The sequence below is a fragment of the Triticum aestivum genome, chromosome 3B (assembly GCF_018294505.1).
Source record: "Triticum aestivum cultivar Chinese Spring chromosome 3B, IWGSC CS RefSeq v2.1, whole genome shotgun sequence".
In the NCBI taxonomy this organism is placed as follows: domain Eukaryota; kingdom Viridiplantae; phylum Streptophyta; class Magnoliopsida; order Poales; family Poaceae; genus Triticum; species Triticum aestivum.
In genome coordinates this window covers 691,477,509-691,490,227 of record NC_057801.1, presented here as the reverse complement: position 1 = coordinate 691,490,227, position 12,719 = coordinate 691,477,509, and the positions used below count along the sequence as shown (strand labels likewise).

Sequence of the window (12,719 nt, the reverse complement as noted above, 5' to 3'; positions counted from 1 at the left end):
GATGGGGTGAACAGGGGGGGTGATGGATGGAAGGAGATAGGGGGGAGTGGGGAGGGAAGTGGGTGAAGAAGTTTCCGTTTTTTATACGGTGGGGGACTGAGATTTGATTGGGCGGATCTGGGCCGTCGGATCGGGGACGGATCGGGGGTGGTTTTCTCCTGCGGCCCGGAGCGGTTAACGGCCGTGGGGTGGGTGGGTGGATAGGGAGGGAGGCCGACCTGCGGGCCACCCACGGTTTAGGGGCGGCCATGTGGGGCACGTGGGGCCCGGGATTCAGCCGCTAGCATGGCGTGCACCAAGTGCGGAGGGAACCTTATCTGTGGGCCTGGGGTGGCATAGCCTACGTGCTTTTTTGGATGGTTGCGTGTTCTCGGAGTGTTTCTCGGGATCATCTTTGGGAGACGTGACGGCAAGAAAGAAGAGCCATGATCTTTACGTTTGCCGGAGGGCTGCGCTCGCACGCACGCACGAACGAACGAACGCACGCACGCACGGCGGCAGGCAAGCGGAGCGGATACTACGTGCGCCAGTGCAAGCAGTTGCATCGCACGATCGCACGCTTAGCGGGGGTGGTTGCCGGGCGCGCTACGCGTGTACGGCGCGCTTACTCGGTCGATCGCCTCGGCCGGCTGGCCGGCCGCCGGCGTACGGTGCCGGTGAGTAGACAGAGGAACGCGCGGCGAAGTGAGATGGAAGTTCGACTGGCGCCAAATCTAAGTTAACGCTGGATAAGTAAGATCGTAACTATTTTATGCACAATGTCAAACGTCGAGGGGGGCGGAGGTAAACTGAAGTTTGCGCTTCTCGAGGGGATGAGTAGGAAGTAGGAACCAAGAATCATAATCCCCGGCACAACCATCGGCGGATGCACACCTGACCAGTATATTCCTTCCTACCCTTGTTTATTCTCGGGATTTTGCTTGGCACATGGGAGCACGTGACTAGAAAAACTGGATCGATCGGGCCTCAACGCGAGCCAGGTGCAGTCTCACTGCTTCTCGTTTTCCTTTTCCTTTTAAGAATTGAAATCTCACTGCAAGGAATTTTTTTTTAGGAACAATGCCGCCGCTTTATTTTTTTCACCTTAAACGAAACTAGGAATGTCGTCCGAAAGAACATCCAGAATGTGCTTTGGGGGAACAGAAAACCAGACTTTACAAGGACTCTCACCTAAACCTAACTTAGCTAGCTTATCAGCGGGTCTATTGGCATCACGACCATTCCACGACACTTTAACTTCCAAGAAACAGAAAGGAGCCGCCTCGAAGGGATCGGGAGCGTGCATGCAATGCTAGACTCTTTATGGGGACTAGATGAGAAGAAAAGAGTGCTAATCATATGCTTTTGGTGACAATGGTGGAACAACCGCAACAAAATTAGAGAAGGAGAACTCCCTCTGCAGGTCACAGAGATCGTGAGACGAGCTCGGTGCGATGCATTGGAATATGAGCAGCTCTTCCTACCAGGTACGCCAAAGCAATCTCCCGGGAAGTGGCAACCGCCGGCCGATGACACCATAAAGTTTAACCTGGATGGTGCTTTCTCACCGGGTAATTCCTTCAGTGGATGGGGCGTAGTGGCTTGGGACGGCTCTGGAACTGTCCTCATTGCCCGGGCAGGTCGGCAAGATCAGGTTTTTGATGCCTTCGGTTCAGAAGTCAATGCTTTGGCGGCGGCGGTGACCACATCGGCTGATATGGGGGTTGTCCGGGCCACCTTTGAGACGAACTCTGAGTTGCTGGCCGAGGCAATGGATGCCCATCGAGTAGATTTTTCGCCATATGCAACAATTATTGAAGATACAAAGTTCCAGCTAAAGTTGTGGTTTTCCAAATGGAGTGTAACTGCTTGTAGACGAACCATGAATACGGTTGCTCACGAGTTAGCACAAATTGGTTGTAATTGCCCACCGAACATGTCTGTCGAGTGGGAGACTATTGTACCGCCCAAAGTGGCTACTTGTGTGTCGAGCGATATGCCCGAGCGTCGTTGATCTATAAAGCTTTGCTTTCCCTAAAAAAGGTAGGAGCAGGTTTTTTACTTCCTGGACATGAGGGCCGATAGCAGAGAGATGTTGGGGAACGTTGCAGAAAATTAAAATTTTTCCTACGGTTTCACCAAGATCCATCTATGAGTTCATCTAAGCAACGAGTCTAGGGAGAGAGTTTGCATCTACATACCACTTGTAGATCGCGTGCGGAAGCTTGCAAGGTGATGATGTAGTCGTACTCGACGTGATCCAAATCACCGATGACCAGCGCCGAACGGACGGCACCTCCGCGTTCAACACACGTACGGGACGGGAGACGTCTCCTCCTTCTTGATCCAAGGGGGAAGGAGAGGTTGATGAAGATCCAGCAGCACGACGGCGTGGTGGTGGATGCAGGGCGTCACAGCAGCAGGGCTTCGCCGAGACTACGAGGGAGAGACGTAACGGGGGGAGGTGGAGGCGCCAGGGGCTGGTCTGTTGAGTCCCTCCTCTCCCCCACTATATATAGGGGTGCCAGGGGGGGCGCCGGCCCTAGTAGATGAGGGGGGCGGCGGCCTAGGGGAGGTTTCCCTCCCCCCCAAGGCACCTAGGGGTGCCTTCCACCACTAGGACTCCTCCTAGGGGGAAACCCTAGGCGCATGGGCCTATAGGGGCTGGTGCCCTTGGCCCATGATGGCCAAGGCGCACCCCCTACAGCCCATGTGGCCCCCCGGGACAGGTGGCCCCACCCGGTGGACCCTCGGGACCCTTCCGGTGGTCCCGGTACAATACCGATAACCCCGAAACTTGTCCCGATGCCCGAAATAGCACTTCCTATATATAATTCTTGACCTCCGGACCATTCCGGAACTCCTCGTGACGTCCGGGATCTCATACGGGACTCCGAACAATATTCGGGTTTCTGCATATACATATCTTCATAACCCTAGCGTCACCGAACCTTAAGTGTGTAGACCCTACGGGTTCGGGAGACATGCAGACATGACCGAGACGCTCTCAGTCAATAACCATCAGCGGGATCTGGATACCCATGATGGCTCCCACATGCTCCTCGATGTTGTCATCGGATGAACCACTATGTCGAGGATTCGATCAAACCCTGTATGCAATTCCCTTTGTCAATCGGTACGTTACTTGCCCGAGACTCGATCGTCGGTATCCCAATACCTTGTTCAGTCTCGTTACCGGCAAGTCACTTTACTCGTACCGTAATGCATGATCCCGTGTCCAACACCTTGGTCACATTGAGCTCAATATGATGATGCATTACCGAGTGGGCCCAGAGATACCTCTCCGTCATACGGAGTGACAAATCCCAGTTTCGATCCGTGTCAACCCAACAGCTACTTTCGGAGATACCTGTAATGCACCTTTATAGTCACCCAGTTACGTTGTGACGTTTGGTACACCCAAGGCACTCTTACGGTATCCGGGAGTTACACGATCTCATGGTCGAAGGAAGAGATACTTGACACTTGCAAAGCTCTAGCAAAACGAACTACACGATCTTTTATGCTATGCTTAGGATTGGGTCTTGTCCATCACATCATTCTCCTAATGATGTGATCCCGTTATCAACGACATCCAATGTCCATAGTCAGGAAACCATGACTATCTGTTGATCACAACGAGCTGGTCAACTAGAGGCTCACCAGGGACATTGTGTGGTCTAAGTATTCACACGTGTATTACGATTTCCGGATAATACAGTTATAGCATGAATAAAAGACAATTATCATGAACAATGAAATATAATAATACTTTTATTATTGCCTCTAGGGCATATTTCCAACAGTCTCCCACTTGCACTAGAGTCACCAATCTAGTTACATTGTGATGAATCGAACACCCATAGAGTTCTGGTGTTGATCATGTTTTGCACGCGAGAGAGGTTTAGTCAGCGGATCTGCGACATTCAGATCCGTGTGCACTTTGCAAATCTCTATGTCTCCATCTTGAACATTTTCACGGATGGAGTTGAAACGACGCTTGATGTGCCTGGTCTTCTTGTGAAATCTGGGCTCCTTTGCGAGGGCAATAGCTCCAGTGTTGTCACAGAAGAGTTTGATCGGCCCCGACGCATTGGGTATGACTCCTAGGTCGGTGATGAACTCCTTCACCCAAATCGCTTCATGTGCTGCCTCCGAGGCTGCCATGTACTCCGCTTCACACGTAGATCCCGCCACGACGCTCTGCTTGCAGCTGCACCAGCTTACTGCTCCACCATTCAACATATACACGTATCCGGTTTGTGACTTAGAGTCATCCAGATCTGAGTCGAAGCTAGCGTCGACGTAACCCTTTACGACGAGCTCTTCGTCTCCTCCATAAACGAGAAACATGTCCTTTGTCCTTTTCAGGTACTTCAGGATATTCTTGACCGATGTCCAGTGTTCCTTGCCGGGATTACTTTGGTATCTTGCTACCAAACTTACGGCAAGGTTTACATCGGGTCTGGTACACAGCATGGCATACATAATAGATCCTATGGCTGAAGCATAGGGGATGACACTCATCTCTTCTTTATCTTTTGCCGTGGTCGGTGACTGAGCTGAGCTCAGTCTCATACCTTGTAATATAGGCAAGAACCCCTTCTTGGACTGATCCATTCTGAATCTCTTCAAAATCTTATCAAGGTATGTGCTTTGTGAAAGACCTATGAGGCGTCTCGATCTATCTCTATAGATCTTGATGCCTAATATATAAGCAGCTTCTCCAAGGTCCTTCATTGAAAAACACTTATTCAAGTAGGCCTTAATGTTGTCCAGAAATTCTATATTATTTCCCATCAGGAGTATGTCATCTACATATAATATGAGAAATGCTACAGAGCTCCCACTCACTTTCTTGTAAACGCAGGCTTCTCCATAAGTCTGCATAAACCCAAACGCTTTGATCATCTCATCAAAGCGAATGTTCCAACTCCGAGATGCTTGCACCAGTCCATAAATGGATCGCTGGAGCTTGCATACTTTGTTAGCGTTCCGAGGATCGACAAAACCTTCCGGCTGCATCGTATACAGTTCTTCCTTAAGATGCCCGTTAAGGAATGCTGTTTTGACGTCCATCTGCCATATCTCATAATCATAGTATGCGGTAATTGCTAACATGATTCGGACGGACTTTAGCTTCGCTACGGGAGAGAATGTCTCGTCGTAGTCAATCCCTTGAACCTGTCGATAACCCTTAGCGACAAGTCGAGCTTTATAGATGGTAACATTACCATCCGCGTCCGTCTTCTTCTTAAAGATCCATTTGTTTTCTATCGCTCGCCGATCATCGGGCAAGTCTGTCAAAGTCCATACTTTGTTTTCATACATGGATTCTATCTCGGATTTCATGGCTTCAAGCCATTTGTTGGAATCTGGGCCCGCCATTGCTTCTTCATAGTTCGAAGGTTCATTGTTGTCTAACAACATGATTTCCAGGACAGGGTTGCCGTACCACTCTGGTGCGGAACGTGTCCTTGTGGACCTACGAAGTTCAGCAGTAACTTGATCCGAAGTACTTTGATCATTATCATGGTTTTCCTCTTCAGTTGGTGTGGGCATCACAGGAACGGTTTCCTGTGCTGCGTCACTATCCCGCTCAAGAGGTAGTACTTCATCGAGTTCCACTTTCCTCCCACTTACTTCTTTCGAGAGAAACTCTTTTTCCAGAAAGCATCCGTTCTTGGCAACAAAGATCTTGCCTTCGAATCTTAAGTAGAAGGTATACCCTATAGTTTCCTTAGGATATCCTATGAATACGCATTTTTCCGACTTGGGTTCGAGCTTTTCAGGTTGAAGTTTCTTGACATAAGCTTCGCATCCCCAAACTTTTAGAAACGACAGCTTAGGTTTCTTTCCAAACCATAATTCATACGGTGTCGTCTCAACGGATTTTGACGGTGCCCTATTTAAAGTGAATGTAGCTGTCTCTAGAGCGTATCCCAAAATGAATAGCGGTAAATCAGTAAGAGACATCATAGACCGCACCATATCCAATAGAGTGCGATTACGACGTTCGGACACACCGTTTCGCTGAGGTGTTCCAGGCGGCGTGAGTTGTGAAACGATTCCACATTTCCTTAAGTGTGTGCCAAATTCGTGACATAAATATTCTCCTCCACGATCTGATCGTAGGCACTTTATCTTTCGGTCACGTTGATTCTCCACCTCATTCTGAAATTCTTTGAACTTTTCAAAGGTCTCAGACTTGTGTTTCATTAAGTAGACATACCCATATCTACTTAAGTCATCAGTGAGAGTGAGAACATAACGATATCCTCCACGAGCCTCAACGCTCATTGGACCGCACACATCGGTATGTATGATTTCCAACAAGTTGGTTGCTCGCTCCATTGTTCCGGAGAACAGAGTCTTGGTCATCTTGCCCATGAGGCATGGTTCGCACGTGTCAAATGATTCATAATCAAGAGACTCTAAAAGTCCATCGGCATGGAGCTTCTTCATGCGCTTGACACCAATGTGACCAAGGCGGCAGTGCCACAAGTATGTGGGACTATCGTTATCAACTTTACATATTTTGGCATCTACACTATGAACATGTGTAATATTACGCTCGAGATTCATTAAGAATAAACCATTGACCATCGGAGCATGACCATAAAACATATCTCTCATATAAATCGAACAACCATTATTCTCAGACTTAAATGAGTAGCCATCTCGTATTAAACGAGATCCAGATACAATGTTCATGCTCAAACTTGGCACTAAATAACAATTATTAAGGTTCAAAACTAATCCCGTAGGTAAATGTAGAGGCAGCGTGCCGACGGCGATCACATCGACTCTGGAACCATTCCCGACGCGCATCGTCACCTCGTCCTTCGCCAGTCTCCGTTTATTCCGCAGCTCCTGCTGTGAGTTACAAATATGAGCAACGACACCGGTATCAAATACCCAGGAGTTACTACGAGTACTGGTAAGGTACACATCAATCACATGTATATCAAATATACCCTTGGTGTTGCCGGCCTTCTTATCCGCTAAGTATTTGGGGCAGTTCCGCTTCAAGTGACCCTTCCCCTTGCAATAAAAGCACTCAGTCTCAGGCTTGGGTCCATTCTTTGACTTCTTCCCGGTAACTGGCTTACCAGGCGCGGCAACATCTTTGCCGTCCTTCTTGAAGTTCTTCTTACCCTTGCCCTTCTTGAACTTAGTGGTCTTATTGACCATCAACACTTGATGTTCTTTCTTGATTTCAGCCTCTGCTGACTTTAGCATCGAGAACACTTCAGGAATGGTCTTTTCCATTCCCTGCATGTTGTAGTTCATCACAAAGCTCTTATAGCTTGGTGGGAGCGACTGGAGGATTCTGTCAATGACCGCCTCATCTGGGAGGTTAATGTTCAGCTGGGTCATACGGTTGTGCAACCCAGACATCTTCAGGATGTGCTCACTGACAGAACTGTTTTCCTCCATCTTACAACTGTAGAACTTGTCGGAGACATCATATCTCTCGACCCGGGCATGAGCTTGGAAAACTAGTTTCAGCTCTTCGAACATCTCATATGCTCCGTGATGCTCAAAACGCTTTTGGAGCCCCGGTTCTAAGCTGTAAAGCATGCCGCACTGAACGAGGGAGTAATCATCAGCGCGAGACTGCCAAGCATTCATAATGTCTTGGTTCTCTGGGACGGGAGCGTCACCTAGCGGTCCTTCTAGGACATATTGTTTCCTGGCAGCTATGAGGATGATCCTCAGGTTCCGGACCCAGTCCGTATAGTTGCTGCCATCATCTTTCAGCTTGGTTTTCTCTAGGAACACGTTGAAGTTCATGTTGACATTAGCGTTGGCCATTGATCTACAAGACATATTTGCAAAGGTTTTAGACTAAGTTCATGATAATAAAGTTCTAATCAAATTATGAACTCCCACTTAGATTACACATCCCTTTAGTCATCTAAGTGTTACACGATCCGAGTCGACTAGCCCGTGTCCGATCATCACGTGAGACGGACTAGTCATCGTCGGTGAACATTTTCATGTTGATCGTATCTTCCATACGACTCGTGTTCGACCTTTCGGTCTCCGTGTTCCGAGGCCATGTCTGCACATGCTAGGCTCGTCAAGTTAACCCTAAGTGTTTTCGCTGTGTAAAACTGTCTTACACCCGTTGTATGTGAACGTAAGAATCCATCACACCCGATCATCACGTGGTGCTTAGAAACGACGAACTGTAGCAACGGTGCACAGTTAGGGGAGAACACTTCTTGAAATTTTATAAGGGATCATCTTATTTACTACCGTCGTCCTAAGTAAACAAGATGCATAATACATAATAAACATCACATGCAATTATATAGTTGTGACATGATATGGCCAATATCATATAGCTCCATTGATCTTCATCTTCGGGGCTCCATGATCATCTTGTCATCGGCTTGACACCATGATCTCCATCATCATGATCTCCATCATCGTATCTTCATGAAGTTGTCACGCCAACGACTACTTCTACTTCTATGACTAACGTTTAGCAATAAAGTAAAGTAGTTTACATGACGTTATTCAATGACACGCAGGTCATACAAAAAATAATGACAACTCCTATGGCTCCTGCCGGTTGTCATACTCATCGACATGCAAGTCGTGAATCCTATTACAAAGAACATGATCTCATACATCACAATTCATCATTCATCACAACTTCTGGCCATATCACATCACATGATCAATCGCTGCAAAAACAAGTTAGACGTCCTCTAATTGTTGTTGCATCTTTTACGTGGCTGCAATTGGGTTCTAGCAAGAACGTTTTCTTACCTACGAATCACCACAACGTGATTTTGTCAACTTCTATTTACCCTTCATAAGGGCCCTGTTCATCGATTCCGCTCCAACTAAAGTGGGAGAGACAGACACCCGCCAGCCACCTTATGCAACTAGTGCATGTCAGTCGGTGGAACCAGTCTCACGTAAGCGTACGTGTAAGGTTGGTCCGGGCCGCTTCATCCCACAATACCGTTGAGCAAGAAAAGACTAGTAGAGGCAAGTAAGATGACAAAATCCACGCACACAACAAAATTGTGTTCTACTCGTGCAAAGAGAACTACGCATAGACCTAGCTCATGATGCCACTGTTGGGGAACGTTGCAGAAAATTAAAATTTTTCCTACGGTTTCACCAAGATCCATCTATGAGTTCATCTAAGCAACGAGTCAAGGGAGAGAGTTTGCATCTACATACCACTTGTAGATCGCGTGCGGAAGCTTGCAAGGTGATGATGTAGTCGTACTCGACGTGATTCGAATCACCGATGACCAAGTGCTGAACGGACAGCACCTCCGCGTTCAACACACGTACGGGACGGGAGACGTCTCCTCCTTCTTGATCCAGCAAGGGGGAAGGAGAGGTTGAGGAAGACAGCTCCACCGGCAGCACGACGGCGTGGTGATGGTGGAGAGGCAGTACTCCGACAGGGCTTCGCCAAGCACACAACGGAGGAGGAGAGGTGTTGGGGAGGGGAGGGCTGCGCCTTGGAGGGTGGTGTGGCTGCCCTCCCCTCACCCCTCTATTTATAGGGGGAAGGGAGAAGGGGGCCGGCCCCCTATAACCCATCTAGGGGGGGTGCGGCGGCCTAAGGGAGAGGGGAGAGGGTGGCTTGCCCCCCAAGCCAAGGGGGGCGCCCCCTCTAGGGTTCCCCTTCAACCCTAGGCGCATGGGCCCAAGGGAGGGGGGTGCGGCCAGCCCACCAGGGGCTGGCTCCCTGCCCCATGCAGCCCATGTGGCCCCCCGGGAGGGGTGGCCCCTCCCGGTGGACCCCCGGAACCCTTCCGGTGGCCCCGGTACAATACCGGTATGACCCCGAAACTTCCCGGTGTCCATTTGACAACTTCCCATATATAAATCTTTACCTCCGGACCCTTCCGGATCTCCTCGTGACGTCCAGGATCCCATCCGGGACTCCGAACAACATTCGGTAGTCACATACTAGTCTTCCTAATAACCCTAGCGTCACCGAACCTTAAGTGTGTAGACCCTACGGGTTCGGGAGACATGCAGACATGACCGAGACGCTCTCAGTCAATAACCAAACAGCGGGATCTGGATACCCATGATGGCTCCCACATGCTCCTCGATGTTGTCATCGGATGAACCACGATGTCGAGGATTCGATCAAACCCTGTATGCAATTCCCTTTGTCAATCGGTACGTTACTTGCCCGAGACTCGATCGTCGGTATCCCAATACCTTGTTCAGTCTCGTTACCGGCAAGTCACTTTACTCGTACCGTAATGCATGATCCCGTGTCCAACACCTTGGTCACATTGAGCTCATAATGATGATGCATTACCGAGTGGGCCCAGAGATACCTCTCCGTCATACGGAGTGACAAATCCCAGTCTCGATCCGTGTCAACCCAACAGCTACTTTCGGAGATACCTGTAATGCACCTTTATAGTCACCCAGTTACGTTGTGACGTTTGATACACCCAAGGCACTCTTACGGTATCCGGGAGTTACACGATCTCATGGTCGAAGGAAGAGATACTTGACACTTGTAAAGCTCTAGCAAAACGAACTACACGATCTTTTATGCTATGCTTAGGATTGGGTCTTGTCCATCACATCATTCTCCTAATGATGTGATCCCGTTATCAACGACATCCAATGTCCATAGTCAGGAAACCATGACTATCTGTTGATCACAACGAGCTGGTCAACTAGAGGCTTACCAGGGACATAGTGTGGTCTAAGTATTCAGACGTGTATTACGATTTCCGTATAATACAGTTATAGCATGAATAAAAGACAATTATCATGAACAATGAAATATAATAATACTTTTATTATTGCCTCTAGGGCATATTTCCAACAGTCTCCCACTTGCACTAGAGTCACCAATCTAGTTACATTGTGATGAATCGAACACCCATAGAGTTCTGGTGTTGATCATGTTTTGCACGCGAGAGAGGTTTAGTCAGCGGATCTGCGACATTCAGATCCGTGTGCACTTTGCAAATCTCTATGTCTCCATCTTGAACATTTTCACGGATGGAGTTGAAATGACGCTTGATGTGCCTGGTCTTCTTGTGAAACCTGGGCTCCTTTGCGAGGGCAATAGCTCCAGTGTTGTCACAGAAGAGTTTGATCGGCCCCGACGCATTGGGTATGACTCCTAGGTCGGTGATGAACTCCTTCACCCAAATCGCTTCATGTGCTGCCTCCGAGGCTGCCATGTACTCCGCTTCACATGTAGATCCCGCCACGACGCTCTGCTTGCAGCTGCACCAGCTTACTGCTCCACCATTCAACATATACACGTATCCGGTTTGTGACTTAGAGTCATCCAGATCTGAGTCGAAGCTAGCGTCGACGTAACCCTTTACGACGAGCTCTTCGTCTCCTCCATAAACGAGAAACATGTCCTTTGTCCTTTTCAGGTACTTCAGGATATTCTTGACCGCTGTCCAGTGTTCCTTGCTGGGATTACTTTGGTATCTTGCTACCAAACTTACGGCAAGGTTTACATCGGGTCTGGTACACAGCATGGCATACATAATAGATCCTATGGCTGAAGCATAGGGGATGACACTCATCTCTTCTTTATCTTTTGCCGTGGTCGGTGACTGAGCTGAACCCCTTCTTGGACTGATCCATTCTGAATCTCTTCAAAATCTTATCAAGGTATGTGCTTTGTGAAAGACCTATGAGGCGTCTCGATCTATCTCTATAGATCTTGATGCCTAATATATAAGCAGCTTCTCCAAGGTCCTTCATTGAAAAACACTTATTCAAGTAGGCCTTAATGCTGTCCAGAAATTCTATATTATTTCCCATCAGGAGTATGTCATCTACATATAATATGAGAAATGCTACAGAGCTCCCACTCACTTTCTTGTAAACGCAGGCTTCTCCATAAGTCTGCATAAACCCAAACGCTTTGATCATCTCATCAAAGCGAATGTTCCAACTCCGAGATGCTTGCACCAGTCCATAAATGGATCGCTGGAGCTTGCATACTTTGTTAGCGTTCCGAGGATCGACAAAACCTTCCGGCTGCATCATATACAGTTCTTCCTTAAGATGCCCGTTAAGGAATGCCGTTTTGACGTCCATTTGCCATATCTCATAATCATAGTATGCGGCAATTGCTAACATGATTCGGACGGACTTTAGCTTCGCTACGGGAGAGAATGTCTCGTCGTAGTCAATCCCTTGAACTTGTCGATAACCCTTAGCGACAAGTCGAGCCTTATAGATTGTAACATTACCATCCGCGTGCGTCTTCTTCTTAAAGATCCATTTGTTTTCTATCGCTCGCTGATCATCGGGCAAGTCTGTCAAAGTCCATACTTTGTTTTCATACATGGATTCTATCTCGGATTTCATGGCTTCAAGCCATTTGTTGGAATCCGGGCCCGCCATCGCTTCTTCATAGTTCGAAGGTTCATTGTTGTCTAACAACATGATTTCCAGGACAGGGTTGCCGTACCACTCTGGTGCGGAACGTGTCCTTGTGGACCTACGAAGTTCAGCAGTAACTTGATCCGAAGTACCTTGATCATCATCATTGTTTTCCTCTTCAGTTGGTGTGGGCATCACAGGAACGGTTTCCTGCACTGCGCCACTTTCCCGCTCAAGAGGTAGTACTTCATCGAGTTCTACTTTCCTTCCACTTACTTCTTTCGAGAGAAACTCTTTTTCCAGAAAGCATCCGTTCTTGGCAACAAAGATCTTGCCTTCGGATCTTAAGTAGAAGGTATACCCGACAGTTT

The 12,719-nt window shown here is 48.2% G+C and overlaps 1 protein-coding gene across 1 annotated transcript in view; it reads right to left on the bottom strand.

Annotated features, from left to right (window-relative positions):
* Nucleotides 1-51, bottom strand: part of LOC123071784 (CLP protease regulatory subunit CLPX1, mitochondrial) — a 5,451-nt gene extending 5,400 nt beyond the window's left edge. The window contains exon 1 of the mRNA XM_044495367.1: nucleotides 7-51. The gene's annotated coding sequence lies outside the window, so the exon portion shown is untranslated. The remainder of the gene's footprint in view (nucleotides 1-6) is intronic.
* Between the last annotated feature and the right edge of the window lie 12,668 nt (nucleotides 52-12,719).